Source organism: Hibiscus syriacus, unplaced genomic scaffold (assembly GCF_006381635.1).
Source record: "Hibiscus syriacus cultivar Baekdansim isolate YM2019G1 unplaced genomic scaffold, ASM638163v2 tig00110384_pilon, whole genome shotgun sequence".
Classification (NCBI taxonomy): Eukaryota; Viridiplantae; Streptophyta; class Magnoliopsida; order Malvales; family Malvaceae; genus Hibiscus; species Hibiscus syriacus.
The window spans coordinates 783,026-809,255 of NW_024062715.1; the positions used below are offsets into that span (position 1 = coordinate 783,026).

General features: G+C 33.2%; 1 pseudogene; it reads right to left on the bottom strand.

The window, feature by feature from the left end:
• Positions 1–3,632: 3,632 nt before the first annotated feature.
• LOC120122151 lies at positions 3,633–25,144 on the bottom strand (annotated as a pseudogene).
• Positions 25,145–26,230: the final 1,086 nt, after the last annotated feature.

The window sequence follows — 26,230 nt, forward strand, 5'->3', positions numbered from 1 at the left end:
AGTCTTGGGGCATCTACGCCCAGTCAACTACTTTAGTGTCGTGGCCCTGACTTAGATCCCTGATTGTCGTATTTCTGCTAAAACTTGGGTGTCTCGATTGTTTCCCGAGCGTCAACCAATGTTAGTTTTATAACTACTATTTTGTTTCTACTGTTATGATATTAATTATTGTTCTCTTGAAGCTTATTTCAATATATTGAAGTATGGGGCACCTCGAGTCTAATTCCCTTAAAACTAACCTTTTTTGTCCAAAACAAACTAAAAGTATCGATACTAGCGTAAGAGTATCGATACTCTTGTAAAAGTTTCGATACTTTATAAAGTACCGATACTTTAAACATTTGTTCTGCCTATTTTGAAACTTTTGAGAGTTTCGAAACTATAACATAAAGTATCGATACTCTTTAAATAGTATTGATATTATTGCCCAAAAACTCACGAGTTGCCCGAGAAGAAGAACGACTTTTGATATTATCCCTCTAGTATCGAAACTCAACCTACATAGAGTATAAAATAGGTGACAAAACTCCTATACTACTATCCAAACACCTTACTGAGGTCCTCAACATTATTAATGTTTTATAAAGATACAAAAGAGCATAAATAGGTATTTAAACATGTTTAAACTCTAAAACATGAAATCTACCATGAGAATGCTTAAAGTTTGCAACCTATTACATTTCATCTAAATTACTATATAGTAAAGTTGAGTCAAAAGTGAGTAACCTTTAATGATAAACTCCTGAAAACACCCAATGCTCAACCAAGGGTGAGTTTCTCATTCCTTTTAGCTTTGGAGCTTTCTCCAACCTCCCTCACTAAACAAGATTCAAAACAATGATTACTAGCTGAAAGTAAAGGCTAAGAAGGGTTTAAAAACACTTTATATAGCTAGGAAACACTAAAAAATAAGTTGGATTATCTTAATTCCTTAAACCCGTTCGAAACCCATTTTTGGCATCTATCACCAAACCTTGCAATAGTGAGCTTGAAATGAAGCTTGGGAAGAGTATAATATGGTTCTTACCATGGTTTAAAGGGATAAACTAGAGTTAAACTAAAGTTGTCACCTTTTATCAAGTTTTCTAAGAATGAAGGTGAAGCCTTGGAAGAATAAAATGACAAATGAGAGTTGAGAAAATGAAGAATGAAAACAAACGTGAAATCAACTTCAATTAAAAGAATTCAACTTTATCATTGAACAAGGGTATAATTGCTTCCTTGGTCCCTCCAATTCTGATTACAGATTAAAAATGCCCTTCTTAATCTATATTGGACTTACCTCAAGCCCAAATCCTCTTTAGTTTGGGTCAATGCTTCCTACAAGCTAAGGAATTAAACTAAGTCCCATCTCGAGTTATCCCAATACTTCTAACCTAGGATTTGGGGCATTACACATCGAGAGCCCTACATCATGTTCTGCATAAATATATGTTTGATTCTTGTTAGTTCTTGATTTCCAATGTTTTAGCAAAGAAAAAAAGAAGAATAATATAATTATCCATTCATTTTAAGGGTAATTTTGTCCAAAACCAAATGAATTGTTAAATACCTAAGGTAGAGAAGGGAAAAGGATTCCTAGGAATCCAAAAAAATATTACTATCGGAAATGCTCCATTACCCTTAAAGGAAATGCTTTTGAGCCAAACATTAGTATTTGACTCTCTTTTCCTTGATCCAAACACCTTAAGCAGTCATGGCTGACTAAGAAATGAAAGAGTAAATGTGAAATTTTATTTTTTTATAATAAAAGTTGTCTGGGACAAAGCCTTAAACACAACATTAAGACATAAGTTGGCTAAGCAATACACTCCAGCCAGGCTCGTGGCAATGGGATCTTTACGAATTCTCAGGTCATGATGAACCACAATGCTGCTTTGCTATTTTAGTCAATGAAATGTACTGTTTATTCCAAATTCATTCGTGTTGTAGTCTTTTATTTTATTTGATTAAAGCAGGTATGAGTGGGATCATGAGATATTTTTTTATATAAAATCTGTCTTCCTTTTTCAGGTTCCTCTGTCATGGGGAGGAAAGGTCTATACATGCATTAATATAAACATGATTATCATGTTTAAAATTGAATTTCAATTGTTTTATGCATTAATAACTGATTTTGTATAGATTTTGACACTTGTTTGTATTCTAAATTTCTTAAAGTAATCTAAATGTCTTAATTGTATGGTATGAAATAATATGATAACAAAAATTGTTCAATAAAATTTATGTTATAATATGTAAGCGGAAAAATAATCAAAGCGATATTAACAAAATAAGACATGCACAGGATATGAGATTTAATGTGGTTAGGCATTGCCTACCTCCACGAGTGAGATGAACAATAATCTATAGATGTAGAGAACGCGAAGAGTACAAGTACATGATATCATGTATCCCAAAACCCGATATAGATACCAAAACCCTGTGTATCCCAAAAACGCTCTCAATCCCTACAAAACTATCTGTAACATAAACCCAAAAGTTACAAAGATCCCAGAAAGATTACATCTCTCCAATATAATTCTTTCACTAATTAGGTAAGACATTATCTCTATTTATAAAGCTAAATACTTGATCACCAAGAATTCTTAATCCATAAGAATTCTTGCCTAAAACAATTACAATAAAATCCAACTTAATTAACAATTATAATTTGGGTCAAAATATAATAAATTTCCCCCATGACCCAAATTTCATCCAAAAATTGGTTTTCAAGTCTTCAACAACTTAAGTCTTCAACAACTTAAGTCTATAACAACTTCAATCTTCACGTAAGCTGCAAAATCCATCAAAGTATCAAATAATCAATAAATTCCCTGCAACTGAAAACTCATTGCAACAATCATCTTGCATGTCACCAAAACCGCAACAAATCCGCAATAACAAATTCCTTCAAAACTCCTTAGCCCGAACCTGGCTCTGACACCACTTGTTAGAAATTTGAGAGTGAAAAAAAATCAAAGAGATATCAACATAAAATAAGATATGCACATGAGACGAGATTTAATGTGGTTCGACCTTGCCTACCTCTACAGGCAAGATGAACAATAATCTATTATAAATGTAGAGAACACGAAGAGTAAAAGTCATGATATCACATGTATCCCAAACCGGTACAGATACCAGAACCCAGTGTATCGCAAAAAACTCTCAATCCCTACAAACTATCTGTGTAACATAAACCCTAAAAGTTACAGAGATCTCAGAAGATTACATCTCTCCAAAATAATTCTCTTATCTAATTACGTTAAGACATTCTCTCTATTTATAAAGTCAAATACTTGATCACTAAAAATTCTTAATCCATAAGAATTTTTGCCTAAAACAATTACAATAAAATCTAACTTAATTACTAATTATAATTTGGGTCAATATAACAGTTTACGTTTTGGACGTAACATTTAGACTAAATTTTATTTTATTTTTGATAATAAGTAGGCTAGGACAAAGCCTAAAACACAACATTAAGACACGAGTTGGCTAAGCATACACTCCAGCCAGGCTCGTGGCAATGAATCTTCACGAATTTCAGGTCATGATGAACCTCATTGCACTGCTTACTATTATATAGTCAGCTCTATTAATATGCTGAACAATCCAATGCAAAACAAACTTCAACGTATAAATATGATTCAAGGGCGTAGGGAGCATAGTTCTTAGATCAGAGCATTCAAATCACGAAACTATGAACCTTCAACAGCTCTTTTTGTCATCTCTCTTACGCCTTAGCCCTAATTCTCATTTCTCTCTTTTCACCGCCATCACCCTTTCACCGCATTCTCTATGGCATGATTGTCATATTTTCATAAAACCTCCCACCACTTCAAACTATTTTTGAACCTCGACTCCGATCCGATGTTGAATACCTCGGTCACTGTTCTTATTTTGAAATGCTCCGTGAACACCAGCCAGGTCACCATCGGCAAACTAGCTGAAACACATTCTCGCGTTGAGATCCATCCGCATGAGTCATGAAGGCTCCTATTACTTGGTGCTCAAGAATCAACACTTGTGGTGCCCATCCCCTTATTATAACTCCTTTGCCTTCATTTTCTTTTCAAATCCTTCAGGAGATCCATCCGCAATGAGTCATGAAGGCTCCTATTACTTGGTGCTCAAGAATCAACACTTGTGGTGCCCATCCCCTTATTATAACTCCTTGCCTTCCATTTTCTTTTCAAATCCTTCAGGTAACCAGTCCTCTTCCTTGTGTTCTTTCTGATAACCCAAATGAAGTGTTGCCCTGTCGTTTCAATGGCCAAAGATATCTCATTTAACTGAGCTGCACTGAAATCGACCGCACTTTCGAAACATATATAAACCACTGAATCGAGTTGTTTTGAATCAAGCCACTTTAAGCATTTGTGTTGGTCGATGGATGATTTCTTCCCTCTATCTGCTTTATCTTCAAAGACCCGATTGCACAGCGAAACAAGGTCGATATGCCATGTCTTTTCTTCACAATACGTTTCTGTAGTGATCAACATAAGGCTTCTAGCTCATAGAAACTGTTGACAATGAACCCATAGCTTCTCAGCTCAGTTTCTCTCAATTTCTTCACTGACTCAGCAAAGCCGTTCTCTTCAATTTGTTTAAAAATATCAAGCATCTAATCTTTTGTCAACCGAAGATCACCTGGGAGGTTAGGAATCACAAAAGGTTCAGAATCCGAATCCACTTCCTTGTGTGATTGATATAGATTAAAGGATTCAGATATGCATAATCACAAGAAACTAGGCGTTAAACATTAACCTGGGAATTCCAAACTTGTGAGAAGTATCAGTTGCCCAAGTGAAGACATATTGACGACTAAGCAAACCGGTTTCATTCTTGTAGTAGCTGCTCAAAAGGTTGTTGGAATAAGTTTACTACCATAAATATTTGTGGTTCATGTCCAAGTTTGCTCCTTGGGAAGAAGGATGGAATCAAGGTTTTCACTGTTATAATCAATTAATATTGTATGTGGAAGTAATTAATATAAGGATCTTGATAGGGTAATTAAATCAACCAAATCAAGCTCATGGCATAATTATTAAGAATTACAGTAAAAGAAATGAAAACTTACTTGATGATTCCATTATGATAGTTGAATATCCCAAAATCAAGAAATAATAAATGTTATCCAATCCAACACTGTATAATCCTCAATTCGCCTTGCGATGATATCAATACTTGTGATTATTGATGAAAGAATCAGAACTCCAAAACAAAGAGTGTTCTTGTTTCTTTTTAAGAGAGAAAAGAGGGATTCTTGAAAAAAATGTCTGACACGTGAGCTTTTTAAAAACTGATTCCACTATGTTTTTTAAATCACAAAATAACGAAAGGCCCTCTACTTTTCAGTTACACATAAGTATTACCCCAAATAGAAGCAGAGACTTTATTGAAAAGATTTTTAATTTGAGGATTTATTTGAGTTAATGATAAAAGATGAAAAATTATTGGATTAGTGGTTTAGACTAATTGTAGCAAAGGAGGATTAAAAGGGACATTTTAGTCATTGGAATAAAATGAATTTAAAATCCATTGTTATTAAGGTATTTAAATAAGAAAAAAGGGGAAAAAGAAGCTAGCAAAAAATCATATTTTTTTCTTCTTCCCCGTGGATAGCTCTCCTTCATATCCCAAAGGTGAGATTTCAAATTGTTAGTTTATCATTTTTGTTTTTGGTTGGTTTTTGAAGCCTTGAGTATGATAGAAGCTTAAGGAATAATTAAATGGGATTAAAACTATGAGATAGAGGAAATATTCGAGATTTTAGAAATGAGTTTGAAATGATATGTTAATTATGAGTGTTTATTGAGTTTACTGGTAAATTTGACTTGTCAAAGAGGTAATGAGAGATTAGAAGCATTGGATAGGATTCAGAACATGTTAGAAAAAGTGGTGTGATTCTAGATTTGAATGTTCTTGGAAGATTTTAGATGTTTAAGAAGCTAAATGAAGGAAAGTCGTATGGATAGGTAAAGAAGAGTTAATAGTATTGTTGGGTGTAAACATAAGGAAATTGACCTAATTTAGGTAATAATCGGGTTGAAAACTGGAGAATCTGGGTAAGGTATCGATACTGATAGAATAATATTGATATTATAGGCATAAAATTGGAAAAAACAACTGAGTAGTATCGATATTGATGCAAGAAATATCTATACCGAAAGGGGGTATCGATACTATGAGGAAGGTATTGATACCATTGAAAACATAATGCAAAAATGGTATTGATACATATTAGAGTATTGGTACCATATTATAGTAGTATCGATACCATGGTAGGGGTATCGATACTATTAAGCCAAAATGTTAAAATAGTATGAGATTGTTATAGAAAGTTAATAATATGTACTTTGAGTATTATTAAGGATAATTGTAGGAAATATACTAACAATTGATATTTTATATGTCTTTAATGGATGCTTGAGTAGATCGAAATCAAGCTCCAAGTCAAGCAAAATGAAATGCAAAGGCAAAGTACCTAAGTATGAATAACCATTTCGACACTCAGTGTGCAAAGTACGAAATTCATCATATGTTGATGAATAGCCGTTTAGGCACTAAGTGTGCAAAGTATGAAATTCATCATATGTTGATGAATAACTGTTTCGGAACTACGTGTGCAAAGTACTTAATTCATCATATGTTGATGAATAACCATTTCGGCACTATGTGTGCAACCCATAGAATTCATAATGAGTTTATGAATGACCGTATAGGCACCACGGGTGCATCATAATGAAGTGATATTAACATAGAAAAATGAATTGGTATTTGATCAATATGAATTAATGAAATGATGATTTCATCGTACTATTAGTCTTTCTTCACTAAGTAAATACTTAACGTGTTTATTCCATGCGTAGTTCGTAATACAAGCAGAGTAAGAAGATTGTCGGACATCGAAGCAAGGATCGTCTCGTCAGTAACATTATGACATACATGTCTACTTTTTGATGTATTTAGTTGGCAAGTAATACATTTAGTAAAAACACTCTGAAAAACATTTGATTTACCATTTTGTAAAAAGATGAAACATTTGAATGATACTTTTTGTTATGTAAGTAAGTTTAATGCATTCTTATATTAGTTTAATTAAAATGTTTTATAAAAAGAAACAAAATATTACAGGTTTTCAAAGGAATAACTGTTTTAAAGGTGACGTGACATCTATATCTCGTGTACGGAAAGGTATAAGAGAGATGGGTGTTACATTTATTGGTATCAGAGCTACAGGTTTAGCTAATTCTTGGCCGAAATCGAGGGTATTTTGATGTAAAAAGATGTTACATGCCACTAAGATGTCAAGGTTACTGATAGGGTATAGAATGAATATGATAGATGTCTCTCCTTACTAACTTAAGTACTATCTTTATGTATGTTATACTAGTTGTCAGATTCTACGAATTCGAGAACAGCGGCTGGATGAGAGAGTAAAGATGGACCGAGTAGTGAAAGTTATAAAGAAAGTAGTGAACATCCAATTCCGTTGGAGAATGCCATCGTACCGACACCTCAAGGTATACCTGTTCCGGAGTTTGGAGTTTTTATGCAAGGTCTCGATGCTATCTTGACAAGGTTCCAACCTCCTCCGTCTCTCCCTACTCTTCTAGTATCATGAAGGTTCTAATGGAGGATTTATGGTTGAATGATGTAATGATGATATACAGTGCTCCGATCATGAAAAATTGGGTGGAGCTATATCGTTACTCCGAGGTTCAGCTCGGATATGGTGGAAAAATACGACGATGTATGCATCACCCAAACAAGTGAACTGGAAATTCTTCCAATATGAGTTCAAGAACAAGTATATCATGGAGCAGTTTATGAGATCAATGATGTTGATGTTTCTTTAACTTGAAACAAGGCGATCGAACGGTGCATGAGTATGAGGCCGAATATAATAAGCTTAGTTGTTATGCTACCAAGGTGGTTCCTAATGATAAAACTAGACGAGATTGGTTTATTGAGGGTCTGGGGACTAAGTTGAAAGAGATGATGTTGGCCTTAAACTTGCCTAACTTACAAGAAGTTATAAATAGAGCTAAGGCTATTGAAAGAGCTCAAGAAGAGACTTTGGCAGTGGAGCAGAGTATGCAGACATGAAAAAGGACGGGGATGTCTTCATCTATACATCATCCTAAAAGAGGCAAGGGATTAAGTTCCTGATATACTGATAGGGTTTATTCTGCTGCAGCTACAAAGAAAACTAAGCAGTCTCATTCTTTTAATGCCAGCTCCGGTAGAGCTTTTAGAGAAATAAGTAGCCCATGTCAGACATGTGGCAAATTTCATCGGGGAGTATGTAGAGTGCTCTATGGCGCATGCTTTATTTATGGAGGAATGAGTTATAATGCTCGAAACTGTCCACAGAGATCCGGATAGATCAGTGCAAACGGAGAGATTAATATCAGCACCTAGTAGAAATAGTGGAAGAGGAAGATCAGGCGATCAATTTGAGGCTAGCCAAAGACAAGATACTCGGGGAGTGGACCGAATTTATAATATAAAGACCATTGAGGATCGAGATGATCTGGAGATCATAACAGGTACATTTTACCTTTTTGATGAACTTGTTTTTGTTTTAGTTGACCCTGGTTCTACGCACTCATATATTAGTACAAAGTTTGTTAGATCTAGAGGAATTTCTTTTGAACCAGTTTTTATTGAAATGATAGTAGTAAACCCTATGGGAGATAGTGTAAGGGTAACTTGGGTATATAGAAAATGTCAGATTAAGATACAAAGAGTTGTGTTCTCGGGTAAACTTGATGGAGTTGTCTTTCGAAGAATTTGAAATTATCTTGGGTATGGATTGGTTGTCTCCACATCATGGATGGGTGGATTATCGCAGGAAGTGATTATTTATGAATGACGCAGAAGGCTCCGAAATAGTAGTAGTTGGTGAAAAAACGAAATCACACTCCAATATGATATCAACCATGACTGCAAAGAAAATGATATCAAAGGGATGCATAGCTTTTCTAGCTAATGTAATAGAGACTCGAGTGTCGGAGGTGAGATTAAAAGATATTCCAACAGTTAAGGAATTTCCAGAGGTATTTCCGGAGGAATTACTGGGTTTGCCTCCAGATCGTGAAGTATAGTTTTTATTGAGGTTTACCCGGGTACCGATCCTGTTTCTATGGCTCCGTATCGAATGGCTCAAACGGGGTTAAGGGAATTAAAAGCACAGTTGCAAGAGCTACTTGATAAAGGATTTATCAGACCTAGTGTTTCTCCTTGGGAAGCATATGTGTTGTTTGTGAAAAAGAAGGACCGGTTGTCCATGTGGTTATGTATTGACTATCGTCAATTAAATAAAGTAACGATAAAGAACAAGTATCCTCTTCCGAGGATTGATGACTTGTTTGATCAATTGAAAGGTGCAGTAGTGTTCTCTAAGATAGATCTGAGGTTGGGGTACCATCAGTTAAAGATAAAAAAGGAAGATATATACAAGACGGCTTTTCAAACTTGGTACAGACATTATGAATTTGTTATGATGCCGTTTGGATTGACTAATGCTTCTGCAACATTTATGGACTTAATGAAAAGAGTATGTCAACCGTACTTAGATCAATTTGTTGTGGTATTTATATGTGACATATTAGTGTACTCCAAGTTAAGAGAGGAACATGATGCTCATCTTAGAGTGGTTATTCAAATACTTCGTGATAAGAAGTTATATGTGAAATTGTCCAAATACAAGTTTTGGTTAGCTGAGATTGCTTTTCTGGGTCATACAGTCTCTGCAGAAGGCATAAAAGTAGATTCCAAAAAGATTCAAGCCATAATGGATTGGCAATCCTCAAAGAATGTGTCGGAAGTTTGAAGTTTCTTGGGGCTTGCTGCGTATTATATGAGGTTTGTGAAGAACTTCTCAATGTTAGCTCTGCGGCTAACTAAGTTGTTACGAAAGTATGTGCCTTTTTTTGGATGAAAAAATGCCAAGAAAGTTTCAAATTGCTAAAGAGAATAGTAATAGAGGCCCTAGTGCTTGTTCAACCTAAGTCAGGTAAGGATTATGTCGTTTTCAATGATGCATCCCATAATGGATTGGGATGTGTACTGATGCAAGAGGGGAAAGTTATGGCTTATGCCTCAAGATAGTTGAAGAATCATGAGAAAATTACCCAACACATGATTTGGAAATGGTAGCAGTAGTGTTTTCTTTGAAAATTTGGTGTCATTATCTGTACGATGAGCATTGCCATGTTTACACAGATCACAAGAGTTTAAAGTAATTGCTGACTCATAAATAGATGAATTTGAGGCAGAGAAGATGGATTGAGCTCTTAAAATATTATGATTTAGTTATTGACTATCATCAGGGAAAGGCTAATGTGGTAGTTGATGCGCTCAGTCGAAATACTTTTGCGGTTTTAAGGGCTTTAGATAAACATATGTCTTTAAAAGAAGATGGGGCTTTAATTTCTAAATTAAAGTTAAATTCGATGTTTTTTGGATCGGGTGAAAGAGCTGCAAGGTCGAGATAAGAAATGCTTGATGAGATTGGCTCAAGTCGAAAAAGAAGAGGCCAAAGATTTCGAGATGAGGGATAATGGATGTTTATATTACCGTGGAAGACTTTGCATTCCCGATGATGATGAATTGAGGAAATATATTCTTTGTGAGTCATATTATAGCCCTTTGACGATGCACCCAGGCGGGAATAAAATGTATTAGGACTTGAAGAGTCGTTATTGGTGGCCTGGTATGAAGAGAGTTGTAACATAGTTTGTTGCAAAATGTTTGTCATGTCAGCAAGTGAAAGCAGAACATCAAGTGCCTTCCATATTATTGCACCCAATATCCATTCCTGAGTGGGAGTGGGAGAGAGTTACAATGGATTTTATTTCAGGGCTACCTTTGTCACCATGTAAAAAGGACTCGATGTGGGTAATAGTAGACAGATTGACCAAGATAACTCATTTTATCCCAGTTCGAGTAGATTACTCGATGGATAAGTTTGTGGAGTTGTATATAAAAAAGATAGTTAGACTGCATGGAGTACCGATATCGATAGTGCCCGATCAAGACCCAAGGTTTACTTTAAAATTTTATAAGTCTTTACATGAGTCATTGGGTACTCGATTGAACTTTAGTATACATTTTCATCCACAAATAGATGGGCAGTCAGAACGAGCTATTCATATTTTAGAAGATATGCTAAGGGCATGTGTGATTGAATTTAAAGGATCATGGGAAATGTAATTTCCTTTAGTGGAATTTGCATACAACAATAGTTATCAATCAAGTATTAAAATGGCCCCCTATGAACCTTTGTATGGGAGGAAATGCATAAAACCATTAAGTTGGTTTGAAATGATAGATCGAGACCTGGTTGGCCTGGATTTGATAAAAGATATGGAGGAAAAAGTGAAAATTATCCAGAGTAATGTAAAGATAGCCTAAGCTCGCCAGAAGTCATATGTTGATTTGAAAAGAAAAGAAATCAAATTTTAAGAGGGAGACAAAGTATATTTAAAAGTATCGCCTTGGAAGAAGGTATTACGTTTTGGGCAAAAAGGAAAGCTGAGTCTGAGATTCATTGGACCTTATGAGATCTTATAAAGGGTCGGACCAGTAGCTTATCAGTTAGCTTTGCCTCTGGATATGGATAAGATCCATAATGTTTTCCACGTATGATGCTTAGAAGGTGTAGATCATATCCATCCCATGGGATCACTCCTGAAGAAATAGAGATCTGACCAGATTTAACTTATGAGGAGGAACCAGTGCAGATCTTGGCTAAGGAAACCAACGAATTGCGTAGCAAAAGGATTCCGTTGGTTAAACTGCTTTGGTAGAATCATAAGGTAGAAGAAGCTACTTTGGAAAGAGAGGAGTATATGAGAAAGCAGTTTCCACACCTCTTCATTTCAGGTACTTCTTTAAATTTGAGGATGAATTTTCTTAAGGGGGAGAATTGTAATGCCCCAAATATAGAATCGGGGACTTTATTGAAAAGATTTTTAATTTGAGGATTTATTTGAGTTAATGATAAAAGATGAAAAATGTTTTGGATTAGTGGTTTAAACTAAATTGTAGCAATGGAGGATTAAAAGGGATATTTTTGTCATTGGAATAAAATGAATTTAAAATCCATTGTTATTAAGGTATTTAAATAAGGGGAAAGGGGAAAATGAAGTTAGCTAAAAATTATCTCTTTTTTTTTACTTCTTTCCCTGTGGATAGCTCTCCTCCATAGCCCAAAGGTGAGATTTCAAATTGTTAATTTATCCTTTCATTTTTGGTTTGTAATTGAACCCTTGAGTATGATAGAAACTTAAGGAATGATTAAATGGGATTAAAACTATGAGATAGAGGAAATATTGGAGATTTTATAAAATAGGTTTTGAAATTATATGCAAATATATGAGTGTTTATTGATGTTTACTGGTAAATTTGACTTGTCAAAGAGGTAAATGAGAGATTAGAAGCATTGGATAGGATTAAGAACATATTAGAAAAAGTGGTGTGATTCTTACATTTCAATGTTCTTGAAATATTTTAGATGTTTTAAGAAGCTAAATGAAGAAAAGTCAGTATGGATAGGTAAAGAAGAGTTTAATAGTATTGTTGGGTGTAAATATAAGGAAATTCGACCTAATTTGGGTAATAATCGGGTTAAAAACTGGAAAATCTAGGTACGGGTATTGGTACTGATATAACAATACCGATACTATGGCTTAAAATTGGAAGAATATCTGAGTAGTATCGATACTGATGCAAGAAGTATCGATACCGAAAGAAGGGGGTATCGATACTATGAGGAAGGTATCGATATCATTGATAACATAATGTAAAAATGGTATTGATATCGTATCAAAGTATCAATACCATAGTATAGTAGTATCGATACCATGGTAGGGGTATCGATACTATTGAGCCAGAAATGTTAAAATAGGCTGAGATTATTATAGAAAGTTAATAATATGTACTTTTGAGTATTGTTTATGTAACACCCAAACCCGTATCTGACCTGAATACGAGTCTGAGATGTCACATCGACCTTTCAAATCATTTACTTATATAAAATAGAGGGAAATTCAGACTTAGTTTTAAACATACTTAATTTACATATATTAAATCAAAAAGTTTACAAAAACTTATCATAGCTTATAAAATTTCATCCTTTAGGTACATGCCAACTTTATATATTACAACAAAGAAGCATGTTGTTAATTTCTTCTGATCTGATCTCCGATGATGTTATGTTGTCTCTGTTGCCTACCTTCGCTTTCAAACTTCTTGGATCCTACATGTGAAACACTCACACGCTAAGTCACAGACTTAGTTAGACATGTAAACGAATAATAACAACTGTAACTACTTAACAATGCATGTACATTTCCTACAGCAAAATGCTTATATGCACATATAACTATACCATCCTTATCATTATTAACATTCTTATACTAACATTCTTAACCACATGACTCATTTAACCAAACAATGCACAAAACATCACATAATTATGTAATACATTTCACATAACAAAGCATATACATCACATACAGTGTATTTGTTTTTATCTCTTTATTAGCCTATGTATACTTCTGATAACTAAAGATGTGAGTATATTGAGGTTGTGCACATATGCTGTCACCAAGCTTGTATAAATTTTGATTGAGGGCCTATAAAATTATTCCGAAGGACCGCGTAGATGTCCCGAAAGACCACATAAAATTCTCCTTAAAGATAATATATATATTCCAATGGACCAATATGTGTCACGAAGTACCGCATATATGTTCCAAAGGATTACATATATGTCCGAAGGACCACGTAGAACCCTCGACTCTTGGCACACCAACTATACCCCTAGCTCTCATATCATATAACATGGGCATTATCATTTATGTTTCACTTATTCACACATTCATATCACATAGGCATATGATCTCATAGCTTCATATCATGTAGATCATGTAATATTCTCGTAGAGTCTCATATCTCATTATCATATATCATATCATATACTTGCATTCACATAGACATATAGTCACATAGATCGATCACTTTCAAATTGCTTATCATATTTTCATGTAATCACATATCTCTTATCACATGGCTTATATCTTAGGATCATGTAATCATAACTTATTATCACATAGCTCATCTCATTTCTCCCTTTAATTACGTAAGTCAATTATATCACTTCACATGGTTTATCACATATACATGGATTCACATAGATCATGTATAGAGATGCACTTAACATCTAGACATATGCATATACTTATGTACACATAAGCCTCATAGCACTACATGCTTGTATTCGTGTACTCATGTAATCTAATATCAGAATTAGACTCATCGCAAGTCTTAATTCCATAAATAACTATAATTAATTTCATGTACTCACCTGGGTCTCACTAGTCAATACCAATCTCTTATCTCTTTCTCGAGAAATCTTACTCTGTTGACTTATCCAGACTTTGCTTTCGATCGATATCTACACGAATATACAATCTAATAAATATCGAATTCGAATTATTCTAAAAGATTTTAACAATGCAAACTAAACAAAGTACTAATTTCTAAATTCCAACTTAAGTAGTATCGATAATACTAGTACAGTACTGATACCTCTATGCTTGTAGTATCGATACCATCCCAGGTATCGATACCTATTCTTGATTCTAGAATTCATTATAAAATGGTATGATACCTCCACATTGGTATCGATACCCATGGTACCGATACTATCACTTCAGTATCGATACCCCATGAATTTCTACCAACTTTTGCCTATATTATCGATATTGTTCATGCAATATCGATACCTACACATGATTATCACATATTTTTATCTTGTAGTATCGGTACTTACTCATCCATACCGATACTAATAACCCAGATTATACTTCTTTAACCCAAAAATTACCAAAACTTTGCTATCTTTCTCATTTTACTATTCTTTAAAGCCTTTAAACTCAACTATATACTCCAAAACTAACTTACTTACTTTAATATCCAAAATTCCCATAGAACACTTAGAACCAAAACTCATACCAATTATTCCACATGTTGTTAATCCACTTCTATTACTTCTATCTTCTTAATTACACCCTTGACAAGTCAAATATGACTTTAAATCCACTGACAAACTCCCTCCCAATAATTCACTTAAAAACCCCTTATATTTAATCCCCATAAATTTTCATTCTTTTAGGTTCCTATACTCTTTAAGTTTCCATAAGCTTTCTTAACACCCCAAGAATCAAAATCAAACATGATTTACAAGAAATAACCAACTGAAAGATTTCTTACCTTTAGTTATGGAGTCACGGTGGAAAGGAAAAGAAAGATGAATAGAATTTCTAGATTTCCTTTCCTTTTCTTTAATATTCCACGTGTAATATAATACCCATTAAATGAATTTTAAATTCATTTCCTATCAAATGACCTTTATGCCCTTTAACCTTTCATCTTTACTAATCACTTCTCGTAAATAAATTTCTAATTAAGTCCTTGAACTTCCCCATTTTCCTAACTTATCCCAAAATTTGAAAACTTACATTTTAGTCACTAGCCCTATTTTGGGTATGTTACAAATCTCCCCTTAAGATAATTCGTCCTCGAATTTTCTCTAGCCAAGAGATGGAAAATTATCTATTCATAACATCCTCACATTCTTATGTTGCTTCCTCTACTTACATCTTTCATTACTTACTACTACGCATAAACATGTTGATCGCATATCTATAAAACAAAAGCTACTTTACCACAAAATTAAAAAGTACCTGCACTGATCTCTGGATTATCGAAATCTTCGTCGGTGCTTAAATTATAAACCGTGTAGTGTATGCATATCATGTTGAGTGGATGACTTAGGCTAATTTCTTTCACGACATCTACCTCTACTTCTCTGAGATACGTAACAGATCGCTCTCTTTGTACAGTCTCATCAGTCATGAATGGACAATCTCAAATAAAATGTCTTATATCACCACATCTAAAGCAGGCTCCTGAAACTACTCGACATACTCCTACATGATTCTTTCCACAATGTGAGCATTGCCTTGATTGACTTAAATTTGATCTTTAGTAGAAGATGCCGCTGATTCAGGCATAGTCTGAGGTTGAATCAGAATCTCTACTTCTCTTTAATGGTGCCGAACTCGACGAAGCACCAACTTATTTAGACATTTGAACTTTCTGGTCTCTGAACCTCTCATTTTAAGCTCTTTCTAGAGCTTTAGCTCGATTATCCACCTCTTGAAATATGACAAATTCAAAGCTAACAACACTCTTTTAATCTAGGGCGCAAGCCCTTCACAAACCAATCACATACATCTTTTTCATTCGGAATAAGCTCAGACAAACAACTTAACTTATTAAACTCTTATTCATATTCATACACTATAATCCCCTTTCAAGTTAAAAAATTATTACTTTATTTTCCTAATAAATGGTCACCAATATACTTATGCTTTAATTGTTCTAAGAATAATAACCATGTCACTTGATCACTTCTCAATCTCTGGTGACATTTATCCACCATACTCGAGCTTGACCTCGCAACAGCAAAACTGTTCCATCTAATTTCTCCACTTCAGAGCAGTGGAGTCCATCTAACATTATCTTAACATTGTTTAACCAAAGGTCCGCAAACAGGACCCTCCTCAGCTTCACCTAGAACTCGGGTGATCCTAACCCTTTCAATTCCTTAGCTACATTCACTCTAGGAGTTGAGGGAGCAGGAGGTTGAAAGCACGTCAGAATAGCGTTTAACGTCCTAAAAACAACCCTTGATCTTGTACAGGTACTACCAGAGGTGTTTGCTCTTCACCTTATCTGGTCAGGGCAGTTGAATTGCTACTACATTTAGGTCTATTATTTCTCCTTTCACTTCGAGAGCTCTCACGATCAGACATCTAAGACATAACCATATAACTCCATTAAAGACAACATACTCATTACTCTATCATATCAGAAGTTTTCACCATTTTGTTGGCATATATACTTATTAAACATTTTTTACTTTAGTTTAAGCCTAAAATCGGCTAAATCTTGATTCTGATACCATTAAATATAACACCCCAACCCGTATCCAACCATACGAGTCCGAGATGTCACATCGACCTTTCAAATCATTTACTTATATAAAATAGAGAAAAAATTCAGACATAGTTTAAACATACTGATAATTACATACATTAAATCAAAAAGTTTACAAAAACTGATCAGAGCTTAAAAATTTCATCCTTTAGGTACATGCCAACTTTATATTACAACAAAGAACATAATGTTAGCTTCTTCTGATCTGATCTCCGATGATGTTATGTTGTCTCTGATGCCTACCTTCACTTTCTAACTTCTCGGATCTTACGTGTGAAACACTCACACACTAAGTCACAGACTTAGTAAGACATGTAAATGAATAATAACAACTATAACTACTTAACAATGCATGTACATTTCCTACAACATAATACTTATATACACATATAAATATACCATCATTATCATTATTAACATTCTTATTAACATCTTAACCATCATATGACTCATTAACCAAACAATACACACAACATCACATAATTCATGTAATATATTTCACATAACAGAGCATATACATCACATACAGTGTATTGTTTTTATCTCTTTATTAGCCCATGTATACTTCTGGGAAACTAAAGATATGTGAGTACATTGAGGTTGTGCACTGATATCACATAACATGGGCATTATCATTTATGTTTGTCACATATTCACACATTCATATCACATATATGACCTTATAGCTTCTTAACATGTAGATCTTGTAATATTCTCGTAGAGTCATATCTAATTATCTATTGTATCATATCACATACACTTGTATTCACATAGACATATAGTCACATAGATCGATCACTTTCACATTACTTATATCATTTTCAGTAATCACATATCTCTTATCACATGGCTTATATCTTAGGATCATGTAATCATATAACTTATTATCACATAGCTCATCTCATTTCTCTCTTTAATTACATAAGTCAATTATATCAGTTCACATGGTTTATAACACATACATGCATTCACATAGATCATGCATAGAGATACACTTACATCTAGACTTATGCATATACTTATGTACACATAAGCCTCATAGCACTACATGCTTGTATTCGTGTACTCATGTTATCTAATATCGGAATTAGACTCATCGCAAGTCTTAATTCCATAAATAACTTATACTTAATATCATACTCACCTGGGTATCACTAGTAAATACCAATCTTTATCTTTCTCGAAACTTACTCTGTTGAATTATCCAGACTTTGCTTTCGATCGATATCTACACGAATATACAATCCAAAAAATATCAGGATTCAAATTATTCTAAAAGATTCTTACCAATGCAAACTAAACAAAGTATTAATTTCTAAATTCCAACTTAAGTAGTATCAATACTACAAGTATAGTACCGATACCTCTTGCTTGTGGTATCGATACCATCCCAGGTATCGATGCCTATTCTTGATTATGGAATTCATTGTAAAAATGGTACCAATACCTCCATATTGGTATCGATACCCATGGTATTGATACTATCACTTCAGTATCGATACCCCATGAATATTTTACCAACTTTTTCCTTATGGTATCGATAATGTTCATGTAGTATCAATACCTACACATGATTATCACATATTTTGTCTTGTAGTATCGATACTTACTCCAGTACCGATACTACCAACCCATATTACACTTCTTTAACCCGAAAATTACCAAAACTTTGTTATCTTTCTCATTTTACTCTTTTTTAAAGCCTTTAAACTCAACATACACACAAACTAACTTACATCACTTTAACACATTTTAACCTCCAAAATTCCCATAGAACACTTAGAACCAAAAATCATACCAATTATTCAATATGTTCTTAATCCAATGATATTACTTATATCTTCTTAATTACACCTTTGAAAAGTCAAATATGACTTAAAAATCCACTTACAAACTCCCTCCCAATAATTCACTTAAAAGCCCCTTATATTCAATCCCTTTAAATTTCCATTCTTTTAGGTTCCTATTACTCTTTAAGCTTCCATAAGCTTTCTTAACACCCTAATAATCATTAACAAACATGATTTACAAGAAATAACCAACTAAAATATTTCTTACCTTTATCTATGGAGTCACGGTGGAGAGGAGAAGAAGAAAGATGAAGAGAATTTTCTGGATTTCCTTTTTTTAAATCTTCTACGTGTAAATATAATACCCATTAAATGAATTTTAAATTCATTTCCTATCAAATGATCATTATGCCCTTTAACCTTTTCATCTTTACTAATCAATTCTCCTAAATAAATTCCCAATTAAGTCCTTAAACTTCCCAAATTTTCCTAACTTGATCACAAAATTTCAAAAAACGTAAATTTTAGTCACTAGCCCTATTTTGGGGATGTTACAGTTTAAGTAAATTGTTAAGAAATATACTAATAATTGGTATTGTATGTGTCTTTAATGGATACTTGAGTAGATCGAAATCAAGTTCCCAAGTCAAGCAAAACGAAAGGCAAAGGCAAAGTACCTGAGTAATCAGCTTTGCATTTTGGATACAGTAGCGAGGAAAGGCAGGTGAATGCATTTAATTGTGTAACTATTTTATACTAGTCATATATGTATGATTGCTTAATATGTGTGTGGTGATTACCAAATAGACACTAAGTGTGCAAAGTACGGAATTCATCATATGTTGATGAATAACCATTTCGACACTAAGTGTGCAAAGTACGAAATTCATCATATGTTGATAAATAACCGTTTTGGCACCAAGTGTGAAAAGTAAGGAATTCATCATATGTTGATGAATAACCGTTTTGGCACTAAGTGTGCAAAGTACGAAATTCATCATATGTTGATGAATAACCGATTTGGTACTAAGTGTGTAAAGTACGAAATTCATCATATGTTGATGAATAACCATTTCTACACTAAGTGTCCAAAGTACAAAATTCATCATATGTTGATGAATAACCGTTCGGCACTATGCAACCCACAGAATTCATAATGAGTTTATGAATGACCGTATAGGCACTATGGGTGCATCATAATGAAATGATGTTAACTTGGAAATAATGAATTGGTATTTGATCAATATGAATTAATGAAATGATGATTTCATCATACTATTAGTCTTGCCTCATTAAGTAAATACTTAACGTGTGTTTATTCCACGCGTAGGTCGTAATACAAGCAGGGTAAGGAGATCGTCGGATATCGAAGCAAGGATCGCCTCGTTAGTAACAGTATGACATACATATCTACTTTTTGATGTATTTAGTTGGCATGTAATACATTTAGTAAAACGCTCTGAAAACATTGATTTACCATTTTGTAAAATGATGAAACATTCGAATTATACTTTTTGTTATGTAAGTAAGTTTTATGCATGTTTTATATTAGTTTTAATTAAAATGTTTTATAAAAAGAAACAAAATATTACAGGTTTTCAAAGGAAGAACTGTTTCAAAAGTGATGTGACATCTATATCTTGTGTACGGAACGGAAAGATATACGAGAGATGGGTGTTACATATAACACCACTTGAACTTATATTTTCATGGTATGGCATGGAGGGATTTACACTCGATAATTATCTCCCCAATACTACACTAATCATCACAGTGTGTACAACAACAACAATTATCAATTACTTAAATTATATGAATCAAAATTAGAAATCAAAATTTTTAATGTTCTCCACTTGATTCATATATAACATATTAACATAATTTAAGCTAAATTAAATAATGTAATATATAAGTCACAACTTCATAAGAACTAAACTGACCAAATCATGGCGGTCACGGGCCTGGAAAACGTCTTGATTCCTTCCATGTATTACAGATCAATCCAATTCAAACAGACACAATTTAATAGACACCCGAAAATATATTATCCAACAATGTCTTAAAATAAGATCCAACATCTATAATCATAACAAAATATGCATAACTAAAATATGATTCATAAATAAGCAAAATCCAAACAAACATCGATATCTAGAGTATCAAACAAATATAAATGTGCAAGACATATATTCATACATGTATGACTAATCATCCGTTATACAAGGACTTCGCGACTACTCCCATTTCACTAACATGGCCAATAAATGTCTCAGGAGCTAGTCCTTTAGTCAACGGATCCGCAATCATATCATTGGTTTCAATGTGCACTATTTGAACTATTTGATTTTGCACTTCTTCTTTGATAGATAGATACTTTAAATCTATATGTTTGGAACCCTTGGTATCTATGTTCTTAGAAAAATATAGTTATCGCATTATCACAATAAATCCTCATCGGTTTAGTAATGGTACCAACGATACTTAAACCATCAATAAAATTACGCAGCCATAACGATTGAACTATAGCTTCAAAGCATGCTACAAATTCAACCTCCATAGTGGAAGTAGCAATGATAGACTGGTTACCACTCTTCCATGAGACAACTCCATCAGTTAGAAGGAACACATAGCCAAATGTAGACTTCCACGTATCCGAACATCCGACATACTCCAAGTCTGAGTAACCAACAACCTCAAGGTTACTAGTTCTTTTATATGTGAGCATGTGATCCTTAGTGCCTTGCAAGTACCTCAAGGTTACTAGGTACCCTATTTAATATGTATGTGACAGTCCTCAATTCATACATCCACAATGAAACATGTATAAAACTATCATTCATCATACTTCTCACCATTTCCATCAATGTACGATTACAACTTTCTACTACACCATTTTGATGTGTGATACGGGCATTGTATACTATACACAAATGCTCTTAGACTTAAGGAGCTTCTTAAATAGACCTGGAATTTGTCCAACTTCTGATGTATTTCCATAATATTCACTACTTTTATTGGAACATATTACCTTAACCTTTATATTTAACTGCCTCTCAACCTCCATAATGAATATCTCAAGGACATCAATTAATTGAGTTATTTCATACAATAAATATAGGTAACAATACCTAGAGTAATCATTAATGAAGGTGATAAAATACCTATCACCACCCCAAGACAGTTCATCGAAAGGACCATAAATATATGTGTGTATTAAATCAAGTAATCAACTACTCCTTGTGGCAGCCTGTTTTGATACAGGTTTGGTTTCCTTACCCTTAATGTGATCCACACAAGTATCATTCCAATAGGTAAAATCCAATTGAGACAAAACTCCACTTTTAATTAGCCTCAAAATCCTTTCTTTGGATATATGACTGAGTCTTTTATGCCATAAGTCAGCAGAAGATTCATTGAGTGCATTCCTTTTCATACCAACATCACATTCACCATCAACATTAAACAAGGAATTAACAAAAGTAGAATATAGATTGAAACAATAAAAAGTATCCGACAATAAACTAGTACACAAAGGTTTGTTCCACGATACAATGAAAACAAATCATGTCCAATCCTAAAATCATCCAACCTAGAAACAGAAACAAGATTTCTAAAGAATCTGGAACATATAGACACTTCTCAAGATCAAGGCAATAGCTCGTATCTAACACAATTATTTATGTCCTTACACATACAATTCTAGCATTCATCATGTTTCCCATAAATAGAAATCTTTCACTTTTCGGCATTTAGTAGATATTTAGGTAACTCTGCATAACATTAGAAACATGAGTTGTTGCCCCAATATCAAGCCACCAAGTATTAGAAGTACCTCAATTAGATTTGATTCAAAGCATACGAAAACAAAATGTATATCTCTTTCAAACCATGTTTTCCTCTTTCTGCAATTAGCCTTCTTGTGCCAAGGTTTATTGCAACATAACATTTCAGTATCTTACAAATCCTCCTTACCCTTTACCGGGATGCACCTTAAATGAGATTTCCCTTGTTCTATTTCTTACTTGAAGCTTTACTTCCACTAGAACCAACGTTTGAATTACCACAATAGACAAAGTTGGCTTGGGGAAGTTTGACCTTAAGGTCTTCCATTTAACATGTCTCCTCTTGCAAGAGCATGGCCTTAGTATTTGAAAGAGACCATTTTTCCTTAAATTGGTCGTATATTCTCCGAAATTGCTTGAAATCATCACCCTTACATGATTTCAGCATGAACTCAACCAACACCCTTTCACCAAGATCCATATCCAAACTTTTAAGTCGATTGTAGGTATTCACCATGTGAGTAATGTTCTTCCATTGACTTAGCTATGATGTACTCTTTATTAGATAAATCATCAATAAGAGCATCAACAAAATACTTATCCACAATGTTTGTCATAGTACACTTCTTAATTTCAACCACAAAATCCCTTACATTCTCAGTCTTGGGCTGGGAAGGCTTAATATTAGGCGCTATGCTAAGCTTAAGAAAGCTCATCATACTATTCAATCTCTCCCAGTTCTCCCACAATTTCTTGTCTGCCTTCATACTAGTATCGATCAGTTTAGTGGGCTCATCCATAACTAGAGCTAAATTGAGTCCCAAAAGTTCAACATTTAGCTTGACATATTCAATCCAATCATCATAGATTTGCCCATTAAACTTAATACCATTGGTAGTCATATTTGCATAGTAGGGACCACTGCAAACATTTACATCTTACATATTAATTGCTTTGAATTTAAACCACAACTCATACTATAACATATACCAAAACATTGCATTTAAATTCACCTTTGGGCTAAATCTAAACACAAACAACAATCATTAAACATGCATCATTCTTATAACATATATAAGGTCAATCATTAAGTTTACTTTAACATACAAGTCTTCTTTGGATGTAACTTATTTATTAATTAAAAAAAGTTCATAACCTACTTCAATTGTTATTAACCATGAGTAAGATCTACGTTTGGGTAATCGTATAACTATATGTTAATACCTATAAATGTTTATTATTCTTAAATGTCATTTATGATGCTACATCAAATAAACATTTATAAACATAATATAAATCATTTAATGAATTTTGAGTTGTCCACTTTGGTGAATAACACACTCACTAAAATATTAAAGATTTAAATCATGATCCAAAATTGTTTGATGTGATCCTAAACTTGCAGCAACAACTCACTTTCCACGACACCGTCATTAACTCTACTTGCTTGGCAACTTCAATTAATCTTCAATAAAAAAAACCCCAAATTTTTATGAAACCTTAATAAGAAAAATACTCAAATTTCTTATGAAACCTTTAATAATAATAAAAATACCCAAATTTCTTATGAAACCTAAATTGGTGATTTAATTTCTATCAAACCTGACTTTGCTTTGAGGCCAAATGTTAAAATCAATAATCTTGCATGTGGAAGCAATTAACACATAAGGATCTTGATAGGGTAATTAAATCAACCAAATCAAGATGGCATAATTATTAAGAATTACAATAAAAGAAATGAAAACTTACTTGATGATTCCATTATGATAGTTGAATATCCCAAAACAAGAAATAATAAATGTTATCTAATCCCAATATGTATAATCATCAATTAGCCTTGTGATAATCAAGACTTGTTTTTTTTTTTATGAAAGAATCAGAACCCCAAAATAGAGAGTGTTTATTTTCTTTTTAAGAGAGAAAAAAGAGAGAGAGCCTTAAAAAAAATTTCTATGTGAGTTTTTAAAAAAAACTGATTCCACTATAGTTTTTAAATCATCATTGTATGTACAATAACAACAATTATCAATTACTTAAATTATATGAATCAATATTAGAAATCAAAATTCTAACATTCACAACCCTCGGGTAAACCAGTTCAACACAAGGGAACTTGAGGAGTTTGATCTCGATGTTGATGCCTGAATCTTTGCTTCTTTCGATCGCCGTCGAGACGAAAGGGGCTTTAAGCGGAGTGGTGACGATGGTTGCCTTTACACCTCTCATTGCGAACAACTTGGTCATGTCAACCATCGGTATCATGTGGCCGTGACCCATGAAAGGAAAGAATAAAACATGAAGCTTAGGATTCTCACTCGCCAACGATAACCATATTTCCCTTCCTAATAAAAGATTTCAGATTCAGACAGAAAGAAAGCTCAGATGAGAAAGAAATAAGAAATGACCGGAAGCACAAACGAAAATAAAGTTCATATATCGTATAATTACAATCCACTTGAAAATGTTCATTCTTTCTCAAAACATAATTCCCGTCATCCACTCACGCATAAGCAGGGATGTATCTAGAGGGGAACGGGCGGAGCGGTCACTTAAACCGTATATTTTAAATTTTATCTATATTTTATTTTGAAAATTTGTTTTCGCCCCTGAACTTTATATGTTCAAGTCCGCTCCTGAAATTTTATAAGTTTAAGTTCGCCCTCCTAAACATAAAATCTTGCATTCATCCCTGACATAAGTGTTGTAATTTAATATTTCATTTTTAACACTTCAATAGTGTATCAGTTGGGGAGATGTTAATAGCGTTTAGTATCATCAATGAACTATCAACCCAATCAAAATAATCATAGCATAGAGTTAATTATACGATTCATCACTAAGTTTGTGTTTTGTCCTTTTCTTCACTGATTTCAAAAAACATAAAATATGGTCACTTCATTTTTATTTAATTATATGTGGTCAACATAAGTTAGCTGACATTAAATATTTAGTATAACTATACATTTGGTCCTATTATTTACATATTTTTCAATCTAGTCATGCTTTTAATAGATTAAATATAAATTTTAATATTATAATCAAATAATGTTACGTGTCATGTCACGTGTCATATCTTAATTAAATAAAAATGAAAGTGATAATATATATTTTTTAAAATCAATAAAAATAAATAAAATACAAACATAAATTATCAATCATGTAATTAATCTTATAGTATATTGTAAGCAATTGTTGATATGTATCAATTATACCTACTCAATTTTAACACACGTAGTTGTCATTTAGGCACTTAGAACTCCTTTGGAGCATTTTTTATTTTTATTTTTTATAGTTTCCTTTAACCAATTTTACCAATGGAGGGTTACTAAATAATATTCCATCCGTCCTATTAATTTTGTTCATATTATATACAATTTTAGGAAATATCTAATCACTGTCAAATTTTATAAAATAGAAAAATAATAAAATTATTCTAAAAAGTTTTAATACATTTAAAAGATTTATTTTGATAGATAAATGAATGACACGTGTATTGGATAAAAAATATAAATGTTGTTATTGTTGACTTTCTAATAAGACATTTTAAATAAGATAATTTTAAAATTTAAAACGGATAATGTGAAGAGAAAAATT